The sequence below is a fragment of the Harpia harpyja genome, chromosome 2 (genome assembly GCF_026419915.1).
Source record: "Harpia harpyja isolate bHarHar1 chromosome 2, bHarHar1 primary haplotype, whole genome shotgun sequence".
Lineage (NCBI taxonomy): Eukaryota > Metazoa > Chordata > Aves > Accipitriformes > Accipitridae > Harpia > Harpia harpyja.
Genome location: NC_068941.1, coordinates 23,220,648 through 23,248,209, shown reverse-complemented (window position 1 = coordinate 23,248,209; position 27,562 = coordinate 23,220,648).

Here is a 27,562-nt window from a genome sequence, read left to right as displayed (position 1 = left end):
TTGCAGGGCTGGGCCCTTCCTTGTGGGAGAAGGAGCCGGACGTTTGCCTTTTCGGCAAGAGTATCAACCCCGGCCGCGCGCCATGAGATGTTGCGTTTCTGGGAAAGCACAGATCCCCAGTGCTGTTGTGCCTGTAGATAGGGCACCAAGGGACCGTGAAGAGCAGCAAGAGCTTTCAGGGCTGGGCCCTTCCTTGTGAGAGAAGGAGCCAGACGTTTGCCTTTTCGGCAAGAGTCTCTGCCGTGGCCGAGCGCCATGAGATGTTGCGTCTCTGGGAAAGCACAGATCCCCAATGCTGTTGTGCCTGTAGATAGGGCGCCAAGGGTAGGTGAAGAGTAGCAAGAGCTTTCAGGGCTGGGCCCTTCCTTGTGGGAGAAGGAGCCGGACGTTTGTCTTTTCGGCAAGAGGCAATGCCACGGACGAACGCCATGAGATGTTGCGTCTCTGGGAAAGCACAGATCCCCAGTGCTGTTGTGCATGTATATAGGGCGCCAAGGGACCGTGAAGACCAGCAAGAGCTTTCAGGGCTGGGCCCTTCCTTGTGGGAGAAGGAGCCGGAAGTTTTCCTTTTCGGCAAGAGGCTCTGCCGCGGCCGAGCACCATGAGATGTTGCGTCTTTGGGAAAGCACAGATCCCCAGTGCTGTTGTGCCTGTAGATAGGGCGCCAAGGGTAGGTGAAGAGTAGCAAGAGCTTTGAGGGCTGGGCCCTTCCTTGTGGGAGAAGGAGCCAGACGTTTGCCTTTTCGGCAAGAGGCTCTGCCGCGGCCGAACGCCATGAGATGTTGCGTCTCTGGGAAAGCACAGATCCCCAGTGCTGTTGTGCCTGTAGATAGGGTGCCAAGCGTAGGTGAAGAGCAGCAAGAGCTTTCAGGGCTGGGCCCTTCCTTGTGGGAGAAGAAGCCAGACGTTTGCCTTTTCGGCAAGAGTCTCAGCCCCGGCCGCGCGCCATGAGATGTTGCGTCTCTGGGAAAGCACAGATCCCCAGTGCTGTTGTGCCTGTAGATAGGGCGCCAAGTGACCGTGAAGAGCAGCCACAGCTTTCAGGGCTGGGCCCTTCCTTGTGGGAGAAGGAGCCAGACTTTTGCCTTTTCGGCAAGAGTCTCAGCCGAGGCCGAGCGCCATGAGATGTTGCGTTTCTGGGAAAGCACAGAATCCCAGTGCTGTTGTGCCTGTAGATAGGGTGCCAAGCGTAGGTGAAGAGAAGCAAGAGCATTCAGGGCTGGGCCCTTCCTTGTGGGAGAAGGAGCCGGACGTTTGCCGTTTTGGCAACTCTCGGTCATGGCCGAGCACCATGAGATGTTGCGTCTCTGGGAAAGCACAGATCCCCAGTGCTGTTGTGCCTGTAGATAGGGCGCCAAGGGACCGTGAAGAGCAGCAAGAGCTTTCAGGGCTGGGCCCTTCCTTGTGGGAGAAGGAGCCGGACGTTTGCCTTTTCGGGAAGAGGCTCTGCCGCGGCCGAGCACTATGAGATGTTGCGTCTCTGGGAAAGCACAGATCCCCAGTGCTGTTGTGCCTGTAGATAGGGCGCCAAGGGTCCGTGAAGACCACCAAGAGCTTTCAGGGCTGGGCCCTTCCTTGTGGTAGAAGGAGGCGGAGGTTTGCCTTTTCGGCGAGAGGCTCTGCCGCGCCCGAGCACCATGAGATGTTGCGTCTCTGGGAAAGCACAGATCCCCAGTGCTGTTGTGCCTGTAGATAGGGCGCCAAGGGTAGGTGAAGAACAGCAAGAGCTTTCAGGGCTGGGCCCTTCCTTGTGGGAGAAGGAGCCGGACGTTTGCCTTTTTGCCAAGAGGCTCAGCCGCGGCCGAGCACCATGAGATGTTGCGTCTCTGGGAAAGCACAGATCCCCAGTGCTGTTGTGCCTGTAGATAGGGCGCCAAGGGACCGTGAAGAGCAGCAAGAGCTTTCAGGGCTGGGCCCTTCCTTGTGGGAGAAGGAGCCGGACGTTTGCCTTTTTGGCAAGAGTCTCAGCCGCGGCCGAGCACCATGAGATGTTGCGTCCTGGGAAAGCACAGATCCCCAGTGCTGTTGTGCCTGTGGATAGGGCGCCAAGGGTAGGTGAAGAGCAGCAAGAGCTTTCAGGGCTGGGCCCTTCCTTGTGGGAGAAGGAGCCGGACGTTTGACTTTTCGGCAAGAGGCTCTGCCGCGGCCGAGCGCCATGACATGTTGCGTCTCTGGGAAAGCATACATCCCCAGTGCTGTTGTGCCTGTACATAGGCCGCAAGGGTAGGTGAACAGCAGCAAGAGCTTTCAGGGCTGGGCCCTTCCTTGTTGGAGAAGGAGCCAGACGTTTTCCTTTTCGGCAAGAGGCTCTGCCGCGGCCGAGCGCCATGAGATGTTGCGTTTCTGGGAAAGCACAGATCCCCAGTGCTGTTGTGCCTGTGGATAGTGCGCCAAGGCACCGTGAAGAGCAGCAAGAGCTTTCAGGGCTGGGCCCTTCCTTGTGGGAGAAGGAGCCGGACGTTTGCCTTCTCGGCAAGAGGCTCTGCCACGGCAGAGCGCCATGAGAATGTGCGTCTATGGGAAAGCACAGATCCCCACTGCTGTTGTGCCTGTAGATAGGGTGCCAAGGGTAGGTGAAGAACAGCAAGAGCTTTCAGGGCTGGGCCCTTCCTTGTGGGAGAAGGAGCCGGACGTTTGCCTTTTTGGCAAGAGGCTCTGCTGCGGCCGAGCGCCATGAGATGTTGCGTCTCTGGGAAAGCACAGATCCCCACTGCTGTTGTGCCTGTAGATAGGGTGCCAAGGGTAGGTGAAGAACAGCAAGAGCTTTCAGGGCTGGGCCCTTCCTTGTGGGAGAAGGAGCCGGACGTTTGCCTTTTTGGCAAGAGGCTCTGCTGCGGCCGAGCGCCATGAGATGTTGCGTCTCTGGGAAAGCACAGATCCCCACTGCTGTTGTGCCTGTAGATAGGGTGCCAAGGGTAGGTGAAGAACAGCAAGAGCTTTCAGGGCTGGGCCCTTCCTTGTGGGAGAAGGAGCCGGACGTTTGCCTTTTTGGCAAGAGGCTCTGCTGCGGCCGAGCGCCATGAGATGTTGCGTCTCTGGGAAAGCACAGATCCCCAGTGCTGTTGTGCCTGTAGATAGGGCGCCAAGTGATCTTGAAGAGCAGCAAGAGCTTTCAGGGATGGGCCCTTTCTTGTGGGAGAAGGAGCCGGATGTTTGCCTTCTCGACAAGAGGCTCTGCCGCGTCCGAGCGCCATGAGATATTGCGTCTCTGGGAAAGCACAGAATCCCAGTGCTGTTGTGCCTGTAGATAGAGCGCCAAGCGTAGGTGAAGAGCAGCAAGAGCTTTCAGGGCTGGGCCCTTTCTTGTGGGAGAAGGAGCCGGACGTTTGCCTTTTCGGCAAGAGGCTCTGCCGCGGCCGAGCGCCATGAGATGTTGCGTCTCTGGGAAAGCATAGATCCCCAGTGCTGTTGTGCCTGTACATAGGCCGCAAGGGTAGGTGAACAGCAGCAAGAGCTTTCAGGGCTGGGCCCTTCCTTGTGGGAGAAGGAGCCGGACGTTTGCCTTTTCGGCAAGAGTCTCAGCCACGGCCGAGCACCATGAGATGTTGCGTCTCTGAGAAAGCACAGATCCCCAGTGCTGTTGTGCCTGTAGGTAGGGCGCCAAGGGTAGGTGAAGAGTAGCAAGAGCTTTCAGGGCTGGGCCCTTCCTTGTGGGAGAAGGAGCCGGACGTTTGCCTTTTCGGCAATAGGCTCAGCCGCGGCCGAGCGCCATGAGATGTTGCGTCTCTGGGAAAGCACAGATCCCCAGTGCTGTTGTGCCTGTAGATAGGGTGCCATGGCACCGTGAAGAGCAGCCTCAGCTTTCAGGGCTGGGCCCTTCCTTGTGGGAGAAGGAGCCGGACGTTTTCCTTTTCGGCAAGAGGCTCTGCCGCGGCCGAGCTCCATGAGATGTTGCGTTTCTGGGAAAGCACAGAATCCCAGTGCTGTTGTGCCTGTAGATAGGGTGCCAAGCGTAGGTGAAGAGCAGCAAGAGCTTTCAGGGCTGGGCCCTTCCTTGTGGGAGAAGGAGCCAGACGTTTGCCTTTTTGCCAAGAGGCTCAGCCGCGGCCGAGCACCATGAGATGTTGCGTCTCTGGGAAAGCACAGATCGCCAGTGCTGTTGTGCCTGTAGATAGGGCGCCAAGTGACCGTGAAGAGCAGCAAGAGCTTTCAGGGCTGCGCCCTTCCTTGTGGGAGAAGGAGACGGACGTTTGCCTTTTCGGCAAGAGGCTCTGCCGTGGCCGAGCACCATGAGATGTTGCGTCTCTGGGAAAGCACAGATCCCCAGTGCTGTTGTGCCTGTAAATAGGGTGCCATGGCACCGTGAAGAGCAGCCACAGCTTTCAGGGCTGGGCCCTTCCTTGTGGTAGAAGGAGGCGGAGGTTTGCCTTTTCGGCGAGAGGCTCTGCCGCGCCCGAGCACCATGAGATGTTGCGTCTCTGGGAAAGCACAGATCCCCAGTGCTGTTGTGCCTGTAGATAGGGCGCCAAGGGTAGGTGAAGAACAGCAAGAGCTTTCAGGTCTGGGCCCTTCCTTGTGGGAGAAGGAGCCGGACGTTTGCCTTTTTGCCAAGAGGCTCAGCCGCGGCCGAGCACCATGAGATGTTGCGTCTCTGGGAAAGCACAGATCCCCAGTGCTGTTGTGCCTGTAGATAGGGCGCCAAGGGACCGTGAAGAGCAGCAAGAGCTTTCAGGGCTGGGCCCTTCCTTGTGGGAGAAGGAGCCGGACGTTTGCCTTTTTGGCAAGAGTCTCAGCCGCGGCCGTGCACCATGAGATGTTGCGTCCTGGGAAAGCACAGATCCCCAGTGCTGTTGTGCCTGTGGATAGGGCGCCAAGGGTAGGTGAAGAGCAGCAAGAGCTTTCAGGGCTGGGCCCTTCCTTGTGGGAGAAGGAGCCGGACGTTTGCCTTTTCGGCAAGAGGCTCTGCCGCGGCCGAGCGCCATGACATGTTGCGTCTCTGGGAAAGCATACATCCCCAGTGCTGTTGTGCCTGTACATAGGCCGCAAGGGTAGGTGAACAGCAGCAAGAGCTTTCAGGGCTGGGCCCTTCCTTGTGGGAGAAGGAGCCAGACGTTTGCCTTTTCGGCAAGAGGCTCTGCCGCGGCCGAGCGCCATGAGATGTTGCGTTTCTGGGAAAGCACAGATCCCCAGTGCTGTTGTGCCTGTGGATAGGGCGCCAAGGCACCGTGAAGAGCAGCAAGAGCTTTCAGGGCTGGGCCCTTCCTTGTGGGAGAAGGAGCCGGACGTTTGCCTTCTCGGCAAGAGGCTCTGCCACGGCAGAGCGCCATGAGAATGTGCGTCTATGGGAAAGTACAGATCCCCAGTGCTGTTGTGCCTGTAGATAGGGTGCCAAGGGTAGGTGAAGAGCAGCAAGAGCTTTCAGGGCTGGGCCCTTCCTTGTGGGAGAAGGAGCCGGACGTTTGCCTTTTCGGCAAGAGGCTCTGCCGCGGCCGAGCGCCATGAGATGTTGCGTCTCTGGGAAAGCACAGATCCCCACTGCTGTTGTGCCTGTAGATAGGGTGCCAAGGGTAGGTGAAGAACAGCAAGAGCTTTCAGGGCTGGGCCCTTCCTTGTGGGAGAAGGAGCCGGACGTTTGCCTTTTTGGCAAGAGGCTCTGCTGCGGCCGAGCGCCATGAGATGTTGCGTCTCTGGGAAAGCACAGATCCCCAGTGCTGTTGTGCCTGTAGGTAGGGCGCCAAGTGATCTTGAAGAGCAGCAAGAGCTTTCAGGGATGGGCCCTTTCTTGTGGGAGAAGGAGCCGGATGTTTGCCTTCTCGACAAGAGGCTCTGCCGCGTCCGAGCGCCATGAGATATTGCGTCTCTGGGAAAGCACAGATCCCCAGTGCTGTTGTGCCTGTAGATAGGGCGCCAAGTGATGGTGAAGTACAGCAAGAGCTTTCAGGGCTGGGCCCTTCCTTGTGGGAGAAGGAGCTGGACGTTTGCCTTTTTGGCAAGAGGCTCTGCTGCGGCCGAGCGCCATGAGATGTTGCGTCTCTGGGAAAGCACAGATCCCCAGTGCTGTTGTGCCTGTAGATAGGGCGCCAAGGGTAGGTGAAGAACAGCAAGAGCTTTCAGGGCTGGGCCCTTCCTTGTGGGAGAAGGAGCCGGACGTTTGCCTTTTTGCCAAGAGGCTCAGCCGCGGCCGAGCACCATGAGATGTTGCGTCTCTGGGAAAGCACAGATCCCCAGTGCTGTTGTGCCTGTAGATAGGGCGCCAAGGGACCGTGAAGAGCAGCAAGAGCTTTCAGGGCTGGGCCCTTCCTTGTGGGAGAAGGAGCCGGACGTTTGCCTTTTTGGCAAGAGTCTCAGCCGCGGCCGAGCACCATGAGATGTTGCGTCCTGGGAAAGCACAGATCCCCAGTGCTGTTGTGCCTGTGGATAGGGCGCCAAGGGTAGGTGAAGAGCAGCAAGAGCTTTCAGGGCTGGGCCCTTCCTTGTGGGAGAAGGAGCCGGACGTTTGCCTTTTCGGCAAGAGGCTCTGCCGCGGCCGAGCGCCATGACATGTTGCGTCTCTGGGAAAGCATAGATCCCCAGTGCTGTTGTGCCTGTACATAGGCCGCAAGGGTAGGTGAACAGCAGCAAGAGCTTTCAGGGCTGGGCCCTTCCTTGTGGGAGAAGGAGCCAGACGTTTGCCTTTTCGGCAAGAGGCTCTGCCGCGGCCGAGCGCCATGAGATGTTGCGTTTCTGGGAAAGCACAGATCCCCAGTGCTGTTGTGCCTGTGGATAGGGCGCCAAGGCACCGTGAAGAGCAGCAAGAGCTTTCAGGGCTGGGCCCTTCCTTGTGGGAGAAGGAGCCGGACGTTTGCCTTCTCGGCAAGAGGCTCTGCCACGGCAGAGCGCCATGAGAATGTGCGTCTATGGGAAAGTACAGATCCCCAGTGCTGTTGTGCCTGTAGATAGGGTGCCAAGGGTAGGTGAAGAGCAGCAAGAGCTTTCAGGGCTGGGCCCTTCCTTGTGGGAGAAGGAGGCGGACGTTTGCCTTTTCGGCAAGAGGCTCTGCCGCGGCCGAGCGCCATGAGATGTTGCGTCTCTGGGAAAGCACAGATCCCCACTGCTGTTGTGCCTGTAGATAGGGTGCCAAGGGTAGGTGAAGAACAGCAAGAGCTTTCAGGGCTGGGCCCTTCCTTGTGGGAGAAGGAGCCGGACGTTTGCCTTTTTGGCAAGAGGCTCTGCTGCGGCCGAGCGCCATGAGATGTTGCGTCTCTGGGAAAGCACAGATCCCCAGTGCTGTTGTGCCTGTAGATAGGGCGCCAAGTGATCTTGAAGAGCAGCAAGAGCTTTCAGGGATGGGCCCTTTCTTGTGGGAGAAGGAGCCGGATGTTTGCCTTCTCGACAAGAGGCTCTGCCGCGTCCGAGCGCCATGAGATATTGCGTCTCTGGGAAAGCACAGATCCCCAGTGCTGTTGTGCCTGTAGATAGGGCGCCAAGTGATGGTGAAGTACAGCAAGAGCTTTCAGGGCTGGGCCCTTCCTTGTGGGAGAAGGAGCCGGACGTTTGCCTTTTTGGCAAGAGGCTCTGCTGCGGCCGAGCGCCATGAGATGTTGCGTCTATGGGAAAGCACAGATCCCCAGTGCTTTTGTGCCTGTAGATAGGGTGCCAAGCGTAGGTGAAGAGCAGCAAGAGCTTTCAGGGCTGGGCCCTTCCTTGTGGGAGAAGGAGCCGGACGTTTGCCTTTTCGGCAAGAGGCTCTGCCGCGGCCGAGCGCCATGAGATGTTGCGTCTCTGGGAAAGCACAGATCCCCAGTGCTGTTGTGCCTGTGGATAGGGCGCCAAGTGATCGTGAAGAGCAGCAAGAGCTTTCAGGGCTGGGCCCTTCCTTGTGGGAGAAGGAGCCGGACGTTTGCCTTCTCGGCAAGAGGTTCTGCCGTGGCCGAGCGCCATGAGATGTTGCGTCTCTGGGAAAGCACAGATCCCCACTGCTGTTGTGCCTGTAGATAGGGCGCCAAGGGACCGTGAAGAGCAGCAAGAGCTTTCAGGGCTGGGCCCTTCCTTGTGGGAGAAGGAGCCGGACGTTTGCCTTTTCGGCAAGAGGCTCTGCCGCGGCCGAGCTCCATGAGATGTTGAGTCTCTTGGAAAGCACAGATCCCCAGTGCTGTTGTGCCTGTAGATAGGGCGCCAAGGGTAGGTGAAGAACAGCAAGAGCTTTCAGGGCTGGGCCCTTCCTTGTGGGAGAAGGAGCCGGACGTTTGCCTTTTTGCCAAGAGGCTCAGCCGCGGCCGAGCACCATGAGATGTTGCGTCTCTGGGAAAGCACAGATCCCCAGTGCTGTTGTGCCTGTAGATAGGGTGCCAAGGGACCGTGAAGAGCAGCAAGAGCTTTCAGGGCTGGGCCCTTCCTTGTGGGAGAAGGAGCCGGACGTTTGCCTTTTTGGCAAGAGTCTCAGCCGCGGCCGAGCACCATGAGATGTTGCGTCCTGGGAAAGCACAGATCCCCAGTGCTGTTGTGCCTGTGGATAGGGCGCCAAGGGTAGGTGAAGAGCAGCAAGAGCTTTCAGGGCTGGGCCCTTCCTTGTGGGAGAAGGAGCCGGACGTTTGCCTTTTCGGCAAGAGGCTCTGCCGCGGCCGAGCGCCATGAGATGTTGCGTCTCTGGGAAAGCATACATCCCCAGTGCTGTTGTGCCTGTACATAGGCCGCAAGGGTAGGTGAACAGCAGCAAGAGCTTTCAGGGCTGGGCCCTTCCTTGTGGGAGAAGGAGCCAGACGTTTGCCTTTTCGGCAAGAGGCTCTGCCGCGGCCGAGCGCCATGAGATGTTGCGTTTCTGGGAAAGCACAGATCCCCAGTGCTGTTGTGCCTGTGGATAGGGCGCCAAGGCACCGTGAAGAGCAGCAAGAGCTTTCAGGGCTGGGCCCTTCCTTGTGGGAGAAGGAGCCGGACGTTTGCCTTCTCGGCAAGAGGCTCTGCCACGGCAGAGCGCCATGAGAATGTGCGTCTATGGGAAAGTACAGATCCCCAGTGCTGTTGTGCCTGTAGATAGGGTGCCAAGGGTAGGTGAAGAGCAGCAAGAGCTTTCAGGGCTGGGCCCTTCCTTGTGGGAGAAGGAGGCGGACGTTTGCCTTTTCGGCAAGAGGCTCTGCCGCGGCCGAGCGCCATGAGATGTTGCGTCTCTGGGAAAGCACAGATCCCCACTGCTGTTGTGCCTGTAGATAGGGTGCCAAGGGTAGGTGAAGAACAGCAAGAGCTTTCAGGGCTGGGCCCTTCCTTGTGGGAGAAGGAGCCGGACGTTTGCCTTTTTGGCAAGAGGCTCTGCTGCGGCCGAGCGCCATGAGATGTTGCGTCTCTGGGAAAGCACAGATCCCCAGTGCTGTTGTGCCTGTAGATAGGGCGCCAAGTGATCTTGAAGAGCAGCAAGAGCTTTCAGGGATGGGCCCTTTCTTGTGGGAGAAGGAGCCGGATGTTTGCCTTCTCGACAAGAGGCTCTGCCGCGTCCGAGCGCCATGAGATATTGCGTCTCTGGGAAAGCACAGATCCCCAGTGCTGTTGTGCCTGTAGATAGGGCGCCAAGTGATGGTGAAGTACAGCAAGAGCTTTCAGGGCTGGGCCCTTCCTTGTGGGAGAAGGAGCCGGACGTTTGCCTTTTTGGCAAGAGGCTCTGCTGCGGCCGAGCGCCATGAGATGTTGCGTCTATGGGAAAGCACAGATCCCCAGTGCTTTTGTGCCTGTAGATAGGGTGCCAAGCGTAGGTGAAGAGCAGCAAGAGCTTTCAGGGCTGGGCCCTTCCTTGTGGGAGAAGGAGCCGGACGTTTGCCTTTTCGGCAAGAGGCTCTGCCGCGGCCGAGCGCCATGAGATGTTGCGTCTCTGGGAAAGCACAGATCCCCAGTGCTGTTGTGCCTGTGGATAGGGCGCCAAGTGATCGTGAAGAGCAGCAAGAGCTTTCAGGGCTGGGCCCTTCCTTGTGGGAGAAGGAGCCGGACGTTTGCCTTCTCGGCAAGAGGTTCTGCCGTGGCCGAGCGCCATGAGATGTTGCGTCTCTGGGAAAGCACAGATCCCCACTGCTGTTGTGCCTGTAGATAGGGCGCCAAGGGACCGTGAAGAGCAGCAAGAGCTTTCAGGGCTGGGCCCTTCCTTGTGGGAGAAGGAGCCGGACGTTTGCCTTTTCGGCAAGAGGCTCTGCCGCGGCCGAGCTCCATGAGATGTTGAGTCTCTTGGAAAGCACAGATCCCCAGTGCTGTTGTGCCTGTAGATAGGGCGCCAAGTGATCTTGAAGAGCAGCAAGAGCTTTCAGGGCTGGCCCATGTCTTGTGGGAGAAGGAGCCGAACGTTTGCCTTCTCGGCAAGAGGCTCTGCCGCGGCCGAGCGCCATGAGATGTTGCGTCTCTGGGAAAGCACAGATCCCCAGTGCTGTTGTGCCTGTAGATAGGGCGCCAAGGGTAGGTGAAGAGTAGCAACAGCTTTCAGGGCTGGGCCCTTCCTTGTGGGAGAAGGAGCCAGACGTTTGCCTTTTCGGCAAGAGTCTCAGCCCCGGCCGCGCGCCATGAGATGTTGCGTCTCTGGGAAAGCACAGATCCCCAGTGCTGTTGTGCCTGTAGATAGGGCACCAAGGGACCGTGAAGAGCAGCAAGAGCTTTCAGGGCTGCGCCCTTCCTTGTGGGAGAAGGAGCCGGACGTTTGCCTTTTTGGCAAGAGGCTCTGCCGTGGCCGAGCGCCATGAGATGTTGCGTCTCTGGGAAAGCACAGGCCCCCCAGTGCTGTTGTGCCTGTAGATAGGGCGCCAAGTGACCGTGAAGAGCAGCAAGAGCTTTCAGGGCTGCGCCCTTCCTTGTGGGAGAAGGAGGCGGACGTTTGCCTTCTCGGCAAGAGGCTCTGCCGCGGCAGAGCGCCATGAGATGTTGCGTCTATGGGAAAGCACAGATCGCCAGTGCTGTTGTGCCTGTAGATAGGGCGCCAAGTGACCGTGAAGAGCAGCAAGAGCTTTCAGGGCTGCGCCCTTCCTTGTGGGAGAAGGAGGCGGACGTTTGCCTTTTCGGCAAGAGGCTCTGCCGTGGCCGAGCACCATGAGATGTTGCGTCTCTGGGAAAGCACAGATCCCCAGTGCTGTTGTGCCTGTAAATAGGGTGCCATGGCACCGTGAAAAGCAGCCACAGCTTTCAGGGCTGGGCCCTTCCTTGTGGGACAAGGAGCCGGACGTTTGCCTTTTCGGAAGAGGCTCTGCCGCGGCCGACCGCCATGAGATGTTGCGTTTCTGGGAAAGCACAGATCCCCAGTGCTGTTGTGCCTGTGGATAGGGCGCCAAGGCACCGTGAAGAGCAGCAAGAGCTTTCAGGGCTGGGCCCTTCCTTGTGGGAGAAGGAGCCGGACGTTTGCCTTCTCGGCAAGAGGCTCTGCCACGGCAGAGCGCCATGAGAATGTGCGTCTATGGGAAAGTACAGATCCCCAGTGCTGTTGTGCCTCTAGATAGGGTGCCAAGGGTAGGTGAAGAACAGCAAGAGCTTTCAGGGCTGGGCCCTTCCTTGTGGGAGAAGGAGCCGGACGTTTGCCTTTTCGGCAAGAGGCTCTGCCGCGGCCGAGCGCCATGAGATGTTGCGTCTCTGGGAAAGCACAGATCCCCACTGCTGTTGTGCCTGTAGATAGGGTGCCAAGGGTAGGTGAAGAACAGCAAGAGCTTTCAGGGCTGGGCCCTTCCTTGTGGGAGAAGGAGCCGGACGTTTGCCTTTTTGGCAAGAGGCTCTGCTGCGGCCGAGCGCCATGAGATGTTGCGTCTCTGGGAAAGCACAGATCCCCACTGCTGTTGTGCCTGTAGATAGGGCGCCAAGTGATCTTGAAGAGCAGCAAGAGCTTTCAGGGATGGGCCCTTTCTTGTGGGAGAAGGAGCCGGACGTTTGCCTTTTCGGCAAGAGGCTCTGCCGCGGCCGAGCGCCATGACATGTTGCGTCTCTGGGAAAGCATAGATCCCCAGTGCTGTTGTGCCTGTACATAGGCCGCAAGGGTAGGTGAACAGCAGCAAGAGCTTTCAGGGCTGGGCCCTTCCTTGTGGGAGAAGGAGCCGGATGTTTGCCTTTTCGGCAAGAGTCTCAGCCACGTCCGAGCACCATGAGATGCTGCGTCTCTGAGAAAGCACAGATCCCCAGTGCTGTTGTGCCTGTAGATAGGGCGCCAAGGGTAGGTGAAGAACAGCAAGAGCTTTCAGGGCTGGGCCCTTCCTTGTGGGAGAAGGAGCCGGACGTTTGCCTTTTCGGCAATAGGCTCAGCCGCGGCCGAGCGCCATGAGATGTTGCGTCTCTGGGAAAGCACAGATCCCCAGTGCTGTTGTGCCTGTAAATAGGGTGCCAAGTGACCGTGAAGAGCAGCAAGAGCTTTCAGGGCTGCGCCCTTCCTTGTGGGAGAAGGAGACGGACGTTTGCCTTTTCGGCAAGAGGCTCTGCCGTGGCCGAGCACCATGAGATGTTGCGTCTCTGGGAAAGCACAGATCCCCAGTGCTGTTGTGCCTGTAAATAGGGTGCCATGGCACCGTGAAGAGCAGCCACAGCTTTCAGGGCTGGGCCCTTCCTTGTGGGAGAAGGAGCCGGACGTTTGCCTTTTCGGAAGAGGCTCTGCCGCGGCCCGACCGCCATGAGATGTTGCGTCTCTGGGAAAGCATAGATCCCCAGTGCTGTTGTGCCTGTAGATAGGGCGCCAAGTGACCGTGAAGACCACCAAGAGCTTTCAGGGCTGGGCCCTTCCTTGTGGTAGAAGGAGGCGGAGGTTTGCCTTTTCGGCGAGAGGCTCTGCCGCGCCCGAGCACCATGAGATGTTGCGTCTCTGGGAAAGCACAGATCCCCAGTGCTGTTGTGCCTGTAGATAGGGCGCCAAGGGTAGGTGAAGAACAGCAAGAGCTTTCAGGGCTGGGCCCTTCCTTGTGGGAGAAGGAGCCGGACGTTTGCCTTTTTGCCAAGAGGCTCAGCCGCGGCCGAGCACCATGAGATGTTGCGTCTCTGGGAAAGCACAGATCCCCAGTGCTGTTGTGCCTGTAGATAGGGCGCCAAGGGACCGTGAAGAGCAGCAAGAGCTTTCAGGGCTGGGCCCTTCCTTGTGGGAGAAGGAGCCGGACGTTTTCCTTTTTGGCAAGAGTCTCAGCCGCGGCCGAGCACCATGAGATGTTGCGTCCTGGGAAAGCACAGATCCCCAGTGCTGTTGTGCCTGTGGATAGGGCGCCAAGGGTAGGTGAAGAGCAGCAAGAGCTTTCAGGGCTGGGCCCTTCCTTGTGGGAGAAGGAGCCGGACGTTTGCCTTTTCGGCAAGAGGCTCTGCCGCGGCCGAGCGCCATGACATGTTGCGTCTCTGGGAAAGCATACATCCCCAGTGCTGTTGTGCCTGTACATAGGCCGCAAGGGTAGGTGAACAGCAGCAAGAGCTTTCAGGGCTGGGCCCTTCCTTGTGGGAGAAGGAGCCAGACGTTTGCCTTTTCGGCAAGAGGCTCTGCCGCGGCCGAGCGCCATGAGATGTTGCGTTTCTGGGAAAGCACAGATCCACAGTGCTGTTGTGCCTGTGGATAGGGCGCCAAGGCACCGTGAAGAGCAGCAAGAGCTTTCAGGGCTGGGCCCTTCCTTGTGGGAGAAGGAGCCGGACGTTTGCCTTCTCGGCAAGAGGCTCTGCCACGGCAGAGCGCCATGAGAATGTGCGTCTATGGGAAAGTACAGATCCCCAGTGCTGTTGTGCCTGTAGATAGGGTGCCAAGGGTAGGTGAAGAGCAGCAAGAGCTTTCAGGGCTGGGCCCTTCCTTGTGGGAGAAGGAGGCGGACGTTTGCCTTTTCGGCAAGAGGCTCTGCCGCGGCCGAGCGCCATGAGATGTTGCGTCTCTGGGAAAGCACAGATCCCCACTGCTGTTGTGCCTGTAGATAGGGCGCCAAGGGTAGGTGAAGAACAGCAAGAGCTTTCAGGGCTGGGCCCTTCCTTGTGGGAGAAGGAGCCGGACGTTTGCCTTTTTGGCAAGAGGCTCTGCTGCGGCCGAGCGCCATGAGATGTTGCGTCTCTGGGAAAGCACAGATCCCCAGTGCTGTTGTGCCTGTAGATAGGGCGCCAAGTGATCTTGAAGAGCAGCAAGAGCTTTCAGGGATGGGCCCTTTCTTGTGGGAGAAGGAGCCGGATGTTTGCCTTCTCGACAAGAGGCTCTGCCGCGTCCGAGCGCCATGAGATATTGCGTCTCTGGGAAAGCACAGATCCCCAGTGCTGTTGTGCCTGTAGATAGGGCGCCAAGTGATGGTGAAGTACAGCAAGAGTTTTCAGGGCTGGGCCCTTCCTTGTGGGAGAAGGAGCCGGACGTTTGCCTTTTTGGCAAGAGGCTCTGCTGCGGCCGAGCGCCATGAGATGTTGCGTCTATGGGAAAGCACAGATCCCCAGTGCTTTTGTGCCTGTAGATAGGGTGCCAAGCGTAGGTGAAGAGCAGCAAGAGCTTTCAGGGCTGGGCCCTTCCTTGTGGGAGAAGGAGCCGGACGTTTGCCTTTTCGGCAAGAGGCTCTGCCGCGGCCGAGCGCCATGAGATGTTGCGTCTCTGGGAAAGCACAGATCCCCAGTGCTGTTGTGCCTGTGGATAGGGCGCCAAGTGATCGTGAAGAGCAGCAAGAGCTTTCAGGGCTGGGCCCTTCCTTGTGGGAGAAGGAGCCGGACGTTTGCCTTCTCGGCAAGAGGTTCTGCCGTGGCCGAGCGCCATGAGATGTTGCGTCTCTGGGAAAGCACAGATCCCCACTGCTGTTGTGCCTGTAGATAGGGCGCCAAGGGACCGTGAAGAGCAGCAAGAGCTTTCAGGGCTGGGCCCTTCCTTGTGGGAGAAGGAGCCGGACGTTTGCCTTTTCGGCAAGAGGCTCTGCCGCGGCCGAGCTCCATGAGATGTTGAGTCTCTTGGAAAGCACAGATCCCCAGTGCTGTTGTGCCTGTAGATAGGGCGCCAAGTGATCTTGAAGAGCAGCAAGAGCTTTCAGGGCTGGCCCATGTCTTGTGGGAGAAGGAGCCGAACGTTTGCCTTCTCGGCAAGAGGCTCTGCCGCGGCCGAGCACCATGAGATGTTGCGTCTCTGGGAAAGCACAGATCCCCAGTGCTGTTGTGCCTGTAGATAGGGCGCCAAGGGTAGGTGAAGAGTAGCAACAGCTTTCAGGGCTGGGCCCTTCCTTGTGGGAGAAGGAGCCAGACGTTTGCCTTTTCGGCAAGAGTCTCAGCCCCGGCCGCGCGCCATGAGATGTTGCGTCTCTGGGAAAGCACAGATCCCCAGTGCTGTTGTGCCTGTAGATAGGGCACCAAGGGACCGTGAAGAGCAGCAAGAGCTTTCAGGGCTGCGCCCTTCCTTGTGGGAGAAGGAGCCGGACGTTTGCCTTTTTGGCAAGAGGCTCTGCCGTGGCCGAGCGCCATGAGATGTTGCGTCTCTGGGAAAGCACAGGCCCCCCAGTGCTGTTGTGCCTGTAGATAGGGTGCCAAGCGTAGGTGAAGAGCAGCAAGAGCTTTCAGGGCTGGGCCCTTCCTTGTGGGAGAAGGAGCCGGACGTTTGCCTTCTCGGCAAGAGGCTCTGCCGCAGCAGAGCGCCATGAGATGTTGCGTCTATGGGAAAGCACAGATCCCCAGTGCTGTTGTGCCTGTAGATAGGGTGCCAAGGGTAGGTGAAGAGCAGCAAGAGCTTTCAGGGCTGGGCCCTTCCTTGTGGGAGAAGGAGCCGGACGTTTGCCTTTTCGGCAAGAGGCTCTGCCGCGGCCGAGCGCCATGAGATGTTGCGTCTCTGGGAAAGCACAGATCCCCAGTGCTGTTGTGCCTGTAGATAGGGTGCAAAGGGTAGGTGAAGAACAGCAAGAGCTTTCAGGGCTGGGCCCTTCCTTGTGGGAGAAGGAGCCGGACGTTTGCCTTTTTGGCAAGAGGCTCTGCTGCGGCCGAGCGCCATGAGATGTTGCGTCTCTGGGAAAGCACAGATCCCCAGTGCTGTTGTGCCTGTAGATAGGGCGCCAAGTGATCTTGAAGAGCAGCAAGAGCTTTCAGGGCTGGGCCCTTTCTTGTGGGAGAAGGAGCCGGATGTTTGCCTTTTTGGCAAGAGGCTCTGCTGCGGCCGAGCGCCATGAGATGTTGCGTCTATGGGAAAGCACAGATCCCCAGTGCTTTTGTGCCTGTAGATAGGGTGCCAAGCGTAGGTGAAGAGCAGCAAGAGCTTTCAGGGCTGGGACCTTCCTTGTGGGAGAAGGAGCCGGACGTTTGCCTTTTCGGCAAGAGGCTCTGCCGCGGCCGAGCGCCATGAGATGTTGCGTCTCTGGGAAAGCACAGATCCCCAGTGCTGTTGTGCCTGTAGATAGGGCGCCAAGTGATCGTGAAGAGCAGCAAGAGCTTTCAGGGCTGGGCCCTTCCTTGTGGGAGAAGGAGCCGGACGTTTGCCTTTTCGGCAAGAGGCTCTGCCGTGGCCGAGCACCATGAGATGTTGCATCTCTGGGAAAGCACAGATCCCCAGTGCTGTTGTGCCTGTAGATAGGGTGCCATGGCACCGTGAAGAGCAGCCTCAGCTTTCAGGGCTGGGCCCTTCCTTGTGGGAGAAGGAGCCGGACGTTTGCCTTCTCGGCAAGAGGCTCTGCCGCGGCCGAGCTCCATGAGATGTTGCGTCTATGGGAAAGCACAGAATCCCAGTGATGTTGTGCCTGTAGATAGGGTGCCAAGCGTAGGTGAAGAGCAGCAAGAGCTTTCAGGGCTGGGCCCTTCCTTGTGGGAGAAGGAGCCAGACGTTTGCCTTTTTGCCAAGAGGCTCAGCCGCGGCCGAGCACCATGAGATGTTGCGTCTCTGGGAAAGCACAGAATCCCAGTGCTGTTGTGCCTGTAGATAGAGCGCCAAGCGTAGGTGAAGAGCAGCAAGAGCTTTCAGGGCTGGGCCCTTTCTTGTGGGAGAAGGAGCCAGACGTTTGCCTTTTCAGCAAGAGGCTCTGCCGCGGCCGAGCGCCATGACATGTTGCGTCTCTGGGAAAGCATAGATCCCCAGTGCTGTTGTGCCTGTACATAGGCCGCAACGGTAGGTGAACAGCAGCAAGAGCTTTCAGGGCTGGGCCCTTCCTTGTGGGAGAAGGAGCCGGACGTTTGCCTTCTCGGCAAGAGGCTCGCCGCGGGCAGAGCGCCATGAGATGTTGCGTCTATGGGAAAGCACAGATCCCCAGTGCTGTTGTGCCTGTAGATAGGGTGCCAAGGGTAGGTGAAGAGCAGCAAGAGCTTTCAGGGCTGGGCCCTTCCTTGTGGGAGAAGGAGCCGGACGTTTGCCTTTTTGGCAAGAGGCTCTGCTGCGGCCGAGCGCCATGAGATGTTGCGTGTCTGGGAAAGCACAGATCCCCAGTGCTGTTGTGCCTGTAGACAGGGCGCCAGGGCACCGTGAAGAGCAGCAAGAGCTTTCAGGGCTGGGCCCTTCCTTGTGGGAGAAGGAGCCGGACGTTTGCCTTCTCGGCAAGAGGTTCTGCCGTGGCCGAGCGCCATGAGATGTTGCGTCTCTGGGAAAGCACAGATCCCCAGTGCTGTTGTGCCTGTAGATAGGGCACCAAGGGACCTTAAAGAGCAGCAAGAGCTTTCAGGGCTGGGCCCTTCCTTGTGGGAGAAGGAGCCGGACGTTTGACTTTTCGGCAAGAGGCTCTGCCGTGGCCGAGCGCCATGAGATGTTGAGTCTCTTGGAAAGCACAGATCCCCAGTGCTGTTGTGCCTGTAGATAGGGCGCCAAGTGATCTTGAAGAGCAGCAAGAGCTTTCAGGGCTGGGCCCTTTCTTGTGGGAGAAGGAGCCGGATGTTTGCCTTTTCGGCAAGAGTCTCAGCCACGGCCGAGCAACATGAGATGTTGCGTCCTGGGAAAGCACAGATCCCCAGTGCTGTTGTGCCTGTAGATAGGGCGCCAAGGGTAGGTGAAGAGTAGCAACAGCTTTCAGGGCTGGGCCCTTCCTTGTGGGAGAAGGAGCCGGACGTTTGCCTTTTCGGCAATAGGCTCAGCCGCGGGCGAGCGCCATGAGATGTTGCGTCTCTGGGAAAGCACAGATCCCCAGTGCTGTTGTGCCTGTAGATAGGGTGCCAAGCGTAGGTGAAGAGCAGCAAGAGCTTTCAGGGCTGGGCCCTTCCTTGTGGGAGAAGGAGCCGGACGTTTGCCTTTTCGGCAAGAGGCTCTGCCGCGGCCGAGCTCCATGAGATGTTGCGTTTCTGGGAAAGCACAGAATCCCAGTGCTGTTGTGCCTGTAGATAGGGTGCCAAGCGTAGGTGAAGAGCAGCAAGAGCTTTCAGGGCTGGGCCCTTCCTTGTGGGAGAAGGAGCCAGACGTTTGCCTTTTTGCCAAGAGGCTCAGCCGCGGCCGAGCACCATGAGATGTTGCGTCTCTGGGAAAGCACAGATCGCCAGTGCTGTTGTGCCTGTAGATAGGGCGCCAAGTGACCGTGAAGAGCAGCAAGAGCTTTCAGGGCTGCGCCCTTCCTTGTGGGAGAAGGAGGCGGACGTTTGCCTTTTCGGCAAGAGGCTCTGCCGTGGCCGAGCACCATGAGACGTTGCGTCTCTGGGAAAGCACAGATCCCCAGTGCTGTTGTGCCTGTAAATAGGGTGCCATGGCACCGTGAAGAGCAGCCACAGATCTCAGGGCTGGGCCCTTCCTTGTGGGACAAGGAGCCGGACGTTTGCCTTTTCGGAAGAGGCTCTGCCGCGGCCTACCGCCATGAGATGTTGCGTCTCTGGGAAAGCATAGATCCCCAGTGCTGTTGTGCCTGTAGATAGGGCACCAAGTGACCGTGAAGACCACCAAGAGCTTTCAGGGCTGGGCCCTTCCTTGTGGGAGAAGGAGGCGGAGGTTTGCCTTTTCGGCGAGAGGCTCTGCCGCGCCCGAGCACCATGAGATGTTGCGTCTCTGGGAAAGCACAGATCCCCAGTGCTGTTGTGCCTGTAGATAGGGCGCCAAGGGTAGGTGAAGAACAGCAAGAGCTTTCAGGGCTGGGCCCTTCCTTGTGGGAGAAGGAGCCGGACGTTTGCCTTTTTGCCAAGAGGCTCAGCCGCGGCCGAGCACCATGAGATATTGCATCTCTGGGAAAGCACAGATCCCCAGTGCTGTTGTGCCTGTAGATAGGGCGCCAAGGGACCGTGAAGAGCAGGAAGAGCTTTCAGGGCTGGGCCCTTCCTTGTGGGAGAAGGAGCCGGACGTTTGCCTTTTCGGCAAGAGTCTCAGCCGCGGCCGAGCACCATGAGATGTTGCGTCCTGGTAAAGCACAGATCCCCAGTGCTGTTGTGCCTGTGGATAGGGCGCCAAGGGTAGGTGAAGAGCAGGAAGAGCTTTCAGGGCTGGGCCCTTCCTTGTGGGAGAAGGAGCCAGACGTTTGCCTTCTCGGCAAGAGGCTCTGCCGCGGCCGAGCGCCATGAGATGTTGCGTTTCTGGGAAAGCACAGATCCCCAGTGCTGTTGTGCCTGTGGATAGGGCGCCAAGTGATCGTGAAGAGCAGCAAGAGCTTTCAGGGCTGGGCCCTTCCTTGTGGGAGAAGGAGCCGGACGTTTGCCTTCTCGGCAAGAGGCTCTGCCGCGGCAGAGCGCCATGAGATGTTGCGTCTCTGGGAAAGCACAGATCCCCACTGCTGTTGTGCCTGTAGATAGGGTGCCAAGGGTAGGTGAAGAGCAGCAAGAGCTTTCAGGGCTGGGCCCTTCCTTGTGGGAGAAGGAGCCGGACGTTTGCCTTTTCGGCAAGAGGCTCTGCTGCGGCCGAGCGCCATGAGATGTTGCGTCTCTGGGAAAGCACAGATCCCCAGTGCTGTTGTGCCTGTAGATAGGGCGCCAAGTGATCTTGAAGAGCAGCAAGAGCTTTCAGGGATGGGCCCTTTCTTGTGGGAGAAGGAGACGGATGTTTGCCTTCTCGGCAAGAGGCTCTGCCGCGTCCGAGCGCCATGAGATATTGCGTCTCTGGGAAAGCACAGATCCCCAGTGCTGTTGTGCCTGTAGATAGGGCGCCAAGTGATGGTGAAGTACAGGAAGAGCTTTCAGGGCTGGGCCCTTCCTTGTGGGAGAAGGAGCCGGACGTTTGCCTTTTTGGCAAGAGGCTCTGCTGCGGCCGAGCGCCATGAGATGTTGCGTCTATGGGAAAGCACAGATCCCCAGTGCTTTTGTGCCTGTAGATAGGGTGCCAAGCGTAGGTGAAGAGCAGCAAGAGCTTTCAGGGCTGGGCCCTTCCTTGTGGGAGAAGGAGCCGGACGTTTGCCTTTTCGGCAAGAGGCTCTGCCGCGGCCGAGCGCCATGAGATGTTGCGTCTCTGGGAAAGCACAGATCCCCAGTGCTGTTGTGCCTGTGGATAGGGCGCCAAGTGATCGTGAAGAGCAGCAAGAGCTTTCAGGGCTGGGCCCTTCCTTGTGGGAGAAGGAGCCGGACGTTTGCCTTCTCGGCAAGAAGCTCTGCCGCGGCCGAGCGCCATGAGATGTTGCGTCTCTGGGAAAGCACAGATCCCCAGTGCTGTTGTGCCTGTAGATAGGGCGCCAAGGGTAGGTGAAGAGTAGCAACAGCTTTCAGGGCTGGGCCCTTCCTTGTGGGAGAAGGAGCCAGACGTTTGCCTTTTCGGCAAGAGTCTCAGCCCCGGCCGCGCGCCATGAGATGTTGCGTCTCTGGGAAAGCACAGATCCCCAGTGCTGTTGTGCCTGTAGATAGGGCACCAAGGGACCGTGAAGAGCAGCAAGAGCTTTCAGGGCTGCGCCCTTCCTTGTGGGAGAAGGAGCCGGACGTTTGCCTTTTTGGCAAGAGGCTCTGCCGCGGCCGAGCGCCATGAGATGTTGCGTCTCTGGGAAAGCACAGACCCCCAGTGCTGTTGTGCCTGTAGATAGGGTGCCAAGCGTAGGTGAAGAGCAGCAAGAGCTTTCAGGGCTGGGCCCTTCCTTGTGGGAGAAGGAGCCGGACGTTTGCCTTCTCGGCAAGAGGCTCTGCCGCGGCAGAGCGCCATGAGATGTTGCGTCTATGGGAAAGCACAGATCCCCAGTGCTGTTGTGCCTGTAGATAGGGTGCCAAGGGTAGGTGAAGAGCAGCAAGAGCTTTCAGGGCTGGGCCCTTCCTTGTGGGAGAAGGAGCCGGACGTTTGCCTTTTCGGCAAGAGGCTCTGCCGCGGCCGAGCGCCATGAGATGTTGCGTCTCTGGGAAAGCACAGATCCCCACTGCTGTTGTGCCTGTAGATAGGGTGCCAAGGGTAGGTGAAGAACAGCAAGAGCTTTCAGGGCTGGGCCCTTCCTTGTGGGAGAAGGAGCCGGACGTTTGCCTTTTCGGCAAGAGGCTCTGCTGCGGCCGAGCGCCATGAGATGTTGCGTCTCTGGGAAAGCACAGATCCCCAGTGCTGTTGTGCCTGTAGATAGGGCGCCAAGTGATCTTGAAGAGCAGCAAGAGCTTTCAGGGCTGGGCCCTTTCTTGTGGGAGAAGGAGCCGGACGTTTGCCTTTTTGGCAAGAGGCTCTGCTGCGGCCGAGCGCCATGAGATGTTGCGTCTATGGGAAAGCACAGATCCCCAGTGCTTTTGTGCCTGTAGATAGGGTGCCAAGCGTAGGTGAAGAGCAGCAAGAGCTTTCAGGGCTGGGCCCTTCCTTGTGGGAGAAGGAGCCGGACGTTTGCCTTTTCGGCAAGAGGCTCTGCCGCGGCCGAGCGCCATGAGATGTTGCGTCTCTGGGAAAGCACAGATCCCCAGTGCTGTTGTGCCTGTAGATAGGGCGCCAAGTGATCGTGAAGAGCAGCAAGAGCTTTCAGGGCTGGGCCCTTCCTTGTGGGACAAGGAGCCGGACGTTTGCCTTTTCGGCAAGAGGCTCTGCCGCGGCCGAGCACCATGAGATGTTGCATCTCTGGGAAAGCACAGATCCCCAGTGCTGTTGTGCCTGTAGATAGGGTGCCATGGCACCGTGAAGAGAAGCCTCAGCTTTCAGGGCTGGGCCCTTCCTTGTGGGAGAAGGAGCCGGACGTTTGCCTTTTCGGCAAGAGGCTCTGCCGCGGCCGAGCTCCATGAGATGTTGCGTTTCTGGGAAAGCACAGAATCCCAGTGCTGTTGTGCCTGTAGATAGGGCGCCAAGCGTAGGTGAAGAGCAGCAAGAGCTTTCAGGGCTGGGCCCTTCCTTGTGGGAGAAGGAGCCAGACGTTTGCCTTTTTGCCAAGAGGCTCAGCCGCGGCCGAGCACCATGAGATGTTGCGTCTCTGGGAAAGCACAGATCGCCAGTGCTGTTGTGCCTGTAGATAGGGCGCCAAGTGACCGTGAAGACCACCAAGAGCTTTCAGGGCTGGGCCCTTCCTTGTGGGAGAAGGAGCCGGACGTTTTCCTTTTCGGCAAGAGGCTCTGCCGTGGCCGAGCACCATGAGATGTTGCGTCTCTGGGAAAGCACAGATCCCCAGTGCTGTTGTGCCTGTAAATAGGGTGCCATGGCACCATGAAGAGCAGCCACAGCTTTCAGGGCTGGGCCCTTCCTTGTGGGACAAGGAGCCGGACGTTTGCCTTTTCGGCAAGAGTCTCAGCCGCGGCCGAGCACCATGAGATGTTGCGTCCTGGGAAAGCACAGATCCCCAGTGCTGTTGTGCCTGTAGATAGAGCGCCAAGCGTAGGTGAAGAGCAGCAAGAGCTTTCAGGGCTGGGCCCTTCCTTGTGTGAGAAGGAGCCGGACGTTTGCCTTTTCGGCAAGAGGCTCTGCCGCGGCCGAGCGCCATGACATGTTGCGTCTCTGGGAAAGCATAGATCCCCAGTGCTGTTGTGCCTGTACATAGGCCGCAAGGGTAGGTGAACAGCAGCAAGAGCTTTCAGGGCTGGGCCCTTCCTTGTGGGAGAAGGAGCCAGACGTTTGCCTTTTCGGCAAGAGGCTCTGCCGCGCCGAGCGCCATGAGATGTTGCGTCTCTGGGAAAGCACAGATCCCCAGTGCTGTTGTGCCTGTAGATAGGGCGCCAAGGCACCGTGAAGAGCAGCAAGAGCTTTCAGGGCTGGGCCATTCCTTGTGGGAGAAGGAGCCGGACGTTTGCCTTCTCGGCAAGAGGCTCTGCCGCGGCAGAGCGCCATGAGATGTTGCGTCTATGGGAAAGCACAGATCCCCAGTGCTGTTGTGCCTGTAGATAGGGTGCCAAGGGTAGGTGAAGAGCAGCAAGAGCTTTCAGGGCTGGGCCCTTCCTTGTGGGAGAAGGAGCCGGACGTTTGCCTTTTCGGCAAGAGGCTCTGCCGCGGCCGAGCGCCATGAGATGTTGCGTCTCTGGGAAAGCACAGATCCCCACTGCTGTTGTGCCTGTAGATAGGGCGCCAAGGGTAGGTGAAGAACAGCAAGAGCTTTCAGGGCTGGGCCCTTCCTTGTGGGAGAAGTAGCCGGACGTTTGCCTTTTCGGCAAGAGGCTCTGCTGCGGCCGAGCGCCATGAGATGTTGCGTCTCTGGGAAAGCACAGATCCCCAGTGCTGTTGTGCCTGTAGATAGGGCGCCAAGTAATCTTGAAGAGCAGCAAGAGCTTTCAGGGCTGGGCCCTTCCTTGTGGGAGAAGGAGCCGGATGTTTGCCTTCTCGGCAAGAGGCTCTGCCGCGGCCGAGCGCAATGAGATATTGCGTCTCTGGGAAAGCACAGATCCCCAGTGCTGTTGTGCCTGTAGATAGGGCGCCAAGTGATGGTGAAGTACAGCAAGAGCTTTCAGGGCTGGGCCCTTCCTTGTGGGAGAAGGAGCCGGACGTTTGCCTTCTCGGCAAGAGGCTCTGCCCCAGCCGAGCGCCATGAGATGTTGCGTCTCTGGGAAAGCACAGATCCCCAGTGCTTTTGTGCCTGTAGATAGGGTGCCAAGCGTAGGTGAAGAGCAGCAAGAGCTTTCAGGGCTGGGCCCTTCCTTGTGGGAGAAGGAGCCGGACGTTTGCCTTTTCGGCAAGAGGCTCTGCCGCGGCCGAGCGCCATGAGATGTTGCGTCTCTGGGAAAGCACAGATCCCCACTGCTGTTGTGCCTGTAGATAGGGTGCCAAGGGTAGGTGAAGAACAGCAAGAGCTTTCAGGGCTGGGCCCTTCCTTGTGGGAGAAGTAGCCGGGAGTTTGCCTTTTTGGCAAAAGGCTCTGCTGCGGCCGAGCGCCATGAGATGTTGCGTCTCTGGGAAAGCACAGTTCCCCAGTGCTGTTGTGCCTGTAGATAGGGCGCCAAGTGATCTTGAAGAGCAGCAAGAGCTTTCAGGGCTGGGCCCTTTCTTGTGGGAGAAGGAGCCGGATGTTTGCCTTCTCGGCAAGAGGCTCTGCCGCGGCCGAGCGCCATGAGATATTGCGTCTCTGGGAAAGCACAGATCCCCAGTGCTGTTGTGCCTGTAGATAGGGCGCCAAGTGATGGTGAAGTACAGCAAGAGCTTTCAGGGCTGGGCCCTTCCTTGTGGGAGAAGGAGCCGGACGTTTGCCTTTTTGGCAAGAGGCTCTGCTGCGGCCGAGCGCCATGAGATGTTGCGTCTATGGGAAAGCACAGATCCCCAGTGCTTTTGTGCCTGTAGATAGGGTGCCAAGCGTAGGTGAAGAGCAACAAGAGCTTTCAGGGCTGGGCCCTTCCTTGTGGGAGAAGGAGCCGGACCTTTGCCTTTTCGGCAAGAGGCTCTGCCGCGGCCGAGCGCCATGAGATGTTGCGTCTCTGGGAAAGCACAGATCCCCAGTGCTGTTGTGCCTGTAGATAGGCCGCCAAGGGTAGGTGAAGAACAGCAACAGCTTTCAGGGCTGGGCCCTTCCTTGTGGGAGAAGGAGCCGGACGTTTGCCTTTTTGCCAAGAGGCTCAGCCGCGACCGAGCTTCATGAGATGTTGCGTCTCTGGGAAAGCACAGATCCCCAGTGCTGTTGTGCCTGTAGATAGGGCGCCAAGGGACCGTGAAGAGCAGCAAGAGCTTTCAGGGCTGGGCCCTTCCTTGTGGGAGAAGGAGCCGGACGTTTTCCTTTTCGGCAAGAGGCTCTGCCGCGGCCGAGCGCCATGAGATGTTGCATCTCTGGGAAAGCACAGATCCCCAGTGCTGTTGTGCCTGTGGATAGGGCGCCAAGGCACCATGAAGAGCAGCAAGAGCTTTCAGGGCTGGGCCCTTCCTTGTGGCAGAAGGAGCCGGACGTTTGCCTTCTCGGCAAGAGGCTCTGCCGCGGCAGAGCGCCATGAGATGTTGCGTCTATGGGAAAGCACAGATCCCCAGTGCTGTTGTGCCTGTAGATAGGGTGCCAAGGGTAGGTGAAGAGCAGCAAGAGCTTTCAGGGCTGGGCCCTTCCTTGTGGGAGAAGGAGCCGGACGTTTGCCTTTTCGGCAAGAGGCTCTGCCGCGGCCGAGCGCCATGAGATGTTGCGTCTCTGGGAAAGCACAGATCCCCACTGCTGTTGTGCCTGTAGATAGGGTGCCAAGGATAGGTGAAGAACAGCAAGAGCTTTCAGGGCTGGGCCCTTCCTTGTGGGAGAAGTAGCCGGACGTTTGCCTTTTTGGCAAGAGGCTCTGCTGCGGCCGAGCGCCATGAGATGTTGCGTCTCTGGGAAAGCACAGTTCCCCAGTGCTGTTGTGCCTGTAGATAGGGCGCCAAGTGATCTTGAAGAGCAGCAAGAGCTTTCAGGGCTGGGCCCTTTCTTGTGGGAGAAGGAGCCGGATGTTTGCCTTCTCGGCAAGAGGCTCTGCCGCGGCCGAGCGCCATGAGATATTGAGTCTCTGGGAAAGCACAGATCCCCAGTGCTGTTGTGCCTGTAGATAGGGCGCCAAGTGGTGGTGAAGTACAGCAAGAGCTTTCAGGGCTGGGCCCTTCCTTGTGGGAGAAGGAGCCGGACGTTTGCCTTTTTGGCAAGAGGCTCTGCTGCGGACGAGCGCCATGAGATGTTGCGTCTCTGGGAAAGCACAGATCCCCAGTGCTGTTGTGCCTGTAGATAGGGCGCCAAGGGACCGTGAAGAGCAGCAAGAGCTTTCAGGGCTGGGCCCTTCCTTGTGGGAGAAGGAGCCGGACGTTTTCCTTTTCGGCAAGAGGCTCTGCCGCGGCCGAGCGCCATGAGATGTTGCATCTCTGGGAAAGCACAGATCCCCAGTGCTGTTGTGCCTGTGGATAGGGCGCCAAGTGATCGTGAAGAGCAGCAAGAGCTTTCAGGGCTGGGCCCTTCCTTGTGGGAGAAGGAGCCGGACGTTTGCCTTCTCGGCAAGAGGCTCTGCCGTGGCCGAGCGCCATGATATATTGCGTCTCTGGGAAAGCACAGATCCCCAGTGCTGTTGTGCCTGTAGATAGGGCGCCAAGTGATGGTGAAGAACAGCAAGAGCTTTCAGGGATGGGCCCTTCCTTGTGGGAGAAGGAGCCGGACTTTTGCATTTTCGGCAAGAGGCTCTGCCGCGGCCGAGCGCCATGAGATGTTGCGTCTCTGGGAAAGCACAGATCCCCAGTGCTTTTGTGCCTGTAGATAGGGCGCCAAGTGACCGTGAAGAGCAGAAAGAGCTTTCAGGGCTGGCCCCTTCCTTGTGGTAGAAGGAGCCGGACGTTTGCCTTTTCGGCAAGAGTCTCTGCTGCGGCCGATCGCCATGAGATGTTGCGTCTCTGGGAAAGCATAGATCCCCAGTGCTGTTGTGCCTGTACATAGGGCGCAAGGGTAGGTGAACAGCAGCAAGAGCTTTCAGGGCTGGGCCCTTCCTTGTGGGAGAAGGAGCCAGACGTTTGCCTTTTCGGCAAGAGGCTCTGCTGCGGCCGAGCGCCATGAGATGTTGCGTCTCTGGGAAAGCACAGATCCCCAGTGCTGTTGTGCCTGTAGATAGGGCGCCAAGGGTAGGTGAAGAACAGCAAGAGCTTTCAGGGCTGGGCCCTTCCTTGTGGGAGAAGGAGCCGTACGTTTGCCTTTTTGGCAAGAGGCTCTGCTGCGGCCGAGCGCCATGAGATGTTGCTTCTATGGGAAAGCACAGATCCCCAGTGCTTTTTTGCCTGTAGATAGGGCGCCAAGGGACCGTGAAGAGCAGCAAGAGCTTTCAGGGCTGGGCCCTTCCTTGTGGGAGAAGGAGCCAGAAGTTTGCCTTTTCGGCAAGAGGCTCTGCCATGGCCGAGCGCCATGAGATGTTGCGTCTCTGGGAAAGCACAGATCCCCAGTGCTTTTTTGCCTGTAGATAGGGCGCCAAGGGACCGTGAAGAGCAGCAAGAGCTTTCAGGGCTGGGCCCTTCATTGTGGGAGAAGGAGCCAGAAGTTTGCCTTTTCGGCAAGAGGCTCTGCCATGGCCGAGCGCCATGAGATGTTGCATCTCTGGGAAAGCACAGATCCCCAGTGCTTTTGTGCCTGTAAATAGGGTGCCAAGCGTAGGTGAAGAGCAGCAAGAGCTTTCAGGGCTGGGCCCTTCCTTGTGGGAGAAGGAGCCGGACGTTTGCCTTTTCAGCAAGAGGCTCTGCCGCGGCCGAGCGCCATGAGATGTTGCGTCTCTGGGAAAGCACAGATCCCCAGTGCTGTTGTGCCTGTAGATAGGGCGCCAAGGGTAGGTGAAGAACAGCAAGAGCTTTCAGGGCTGGGACCTTCCTTGTGGGAGAAGGAGCCGGACGTTTGCCTTTTTGCCAAGAGGCTCAGCCGCGGCCGAGCATCATCAGATGTTGCGTCTCTGAGAAAGCACAGATCCCCAGTGCTGTTGTGCCTGTAGATAGGGTGCCAAGGGTAGGTGAAGAACAGCAAGAGCTTTCAGGGCTGGGCCCTTCCTTGTGGGAGAAGGAGCCGGACGTTTGCCTTTTTGGCAAGAGGCTCTGCCGCGGCCG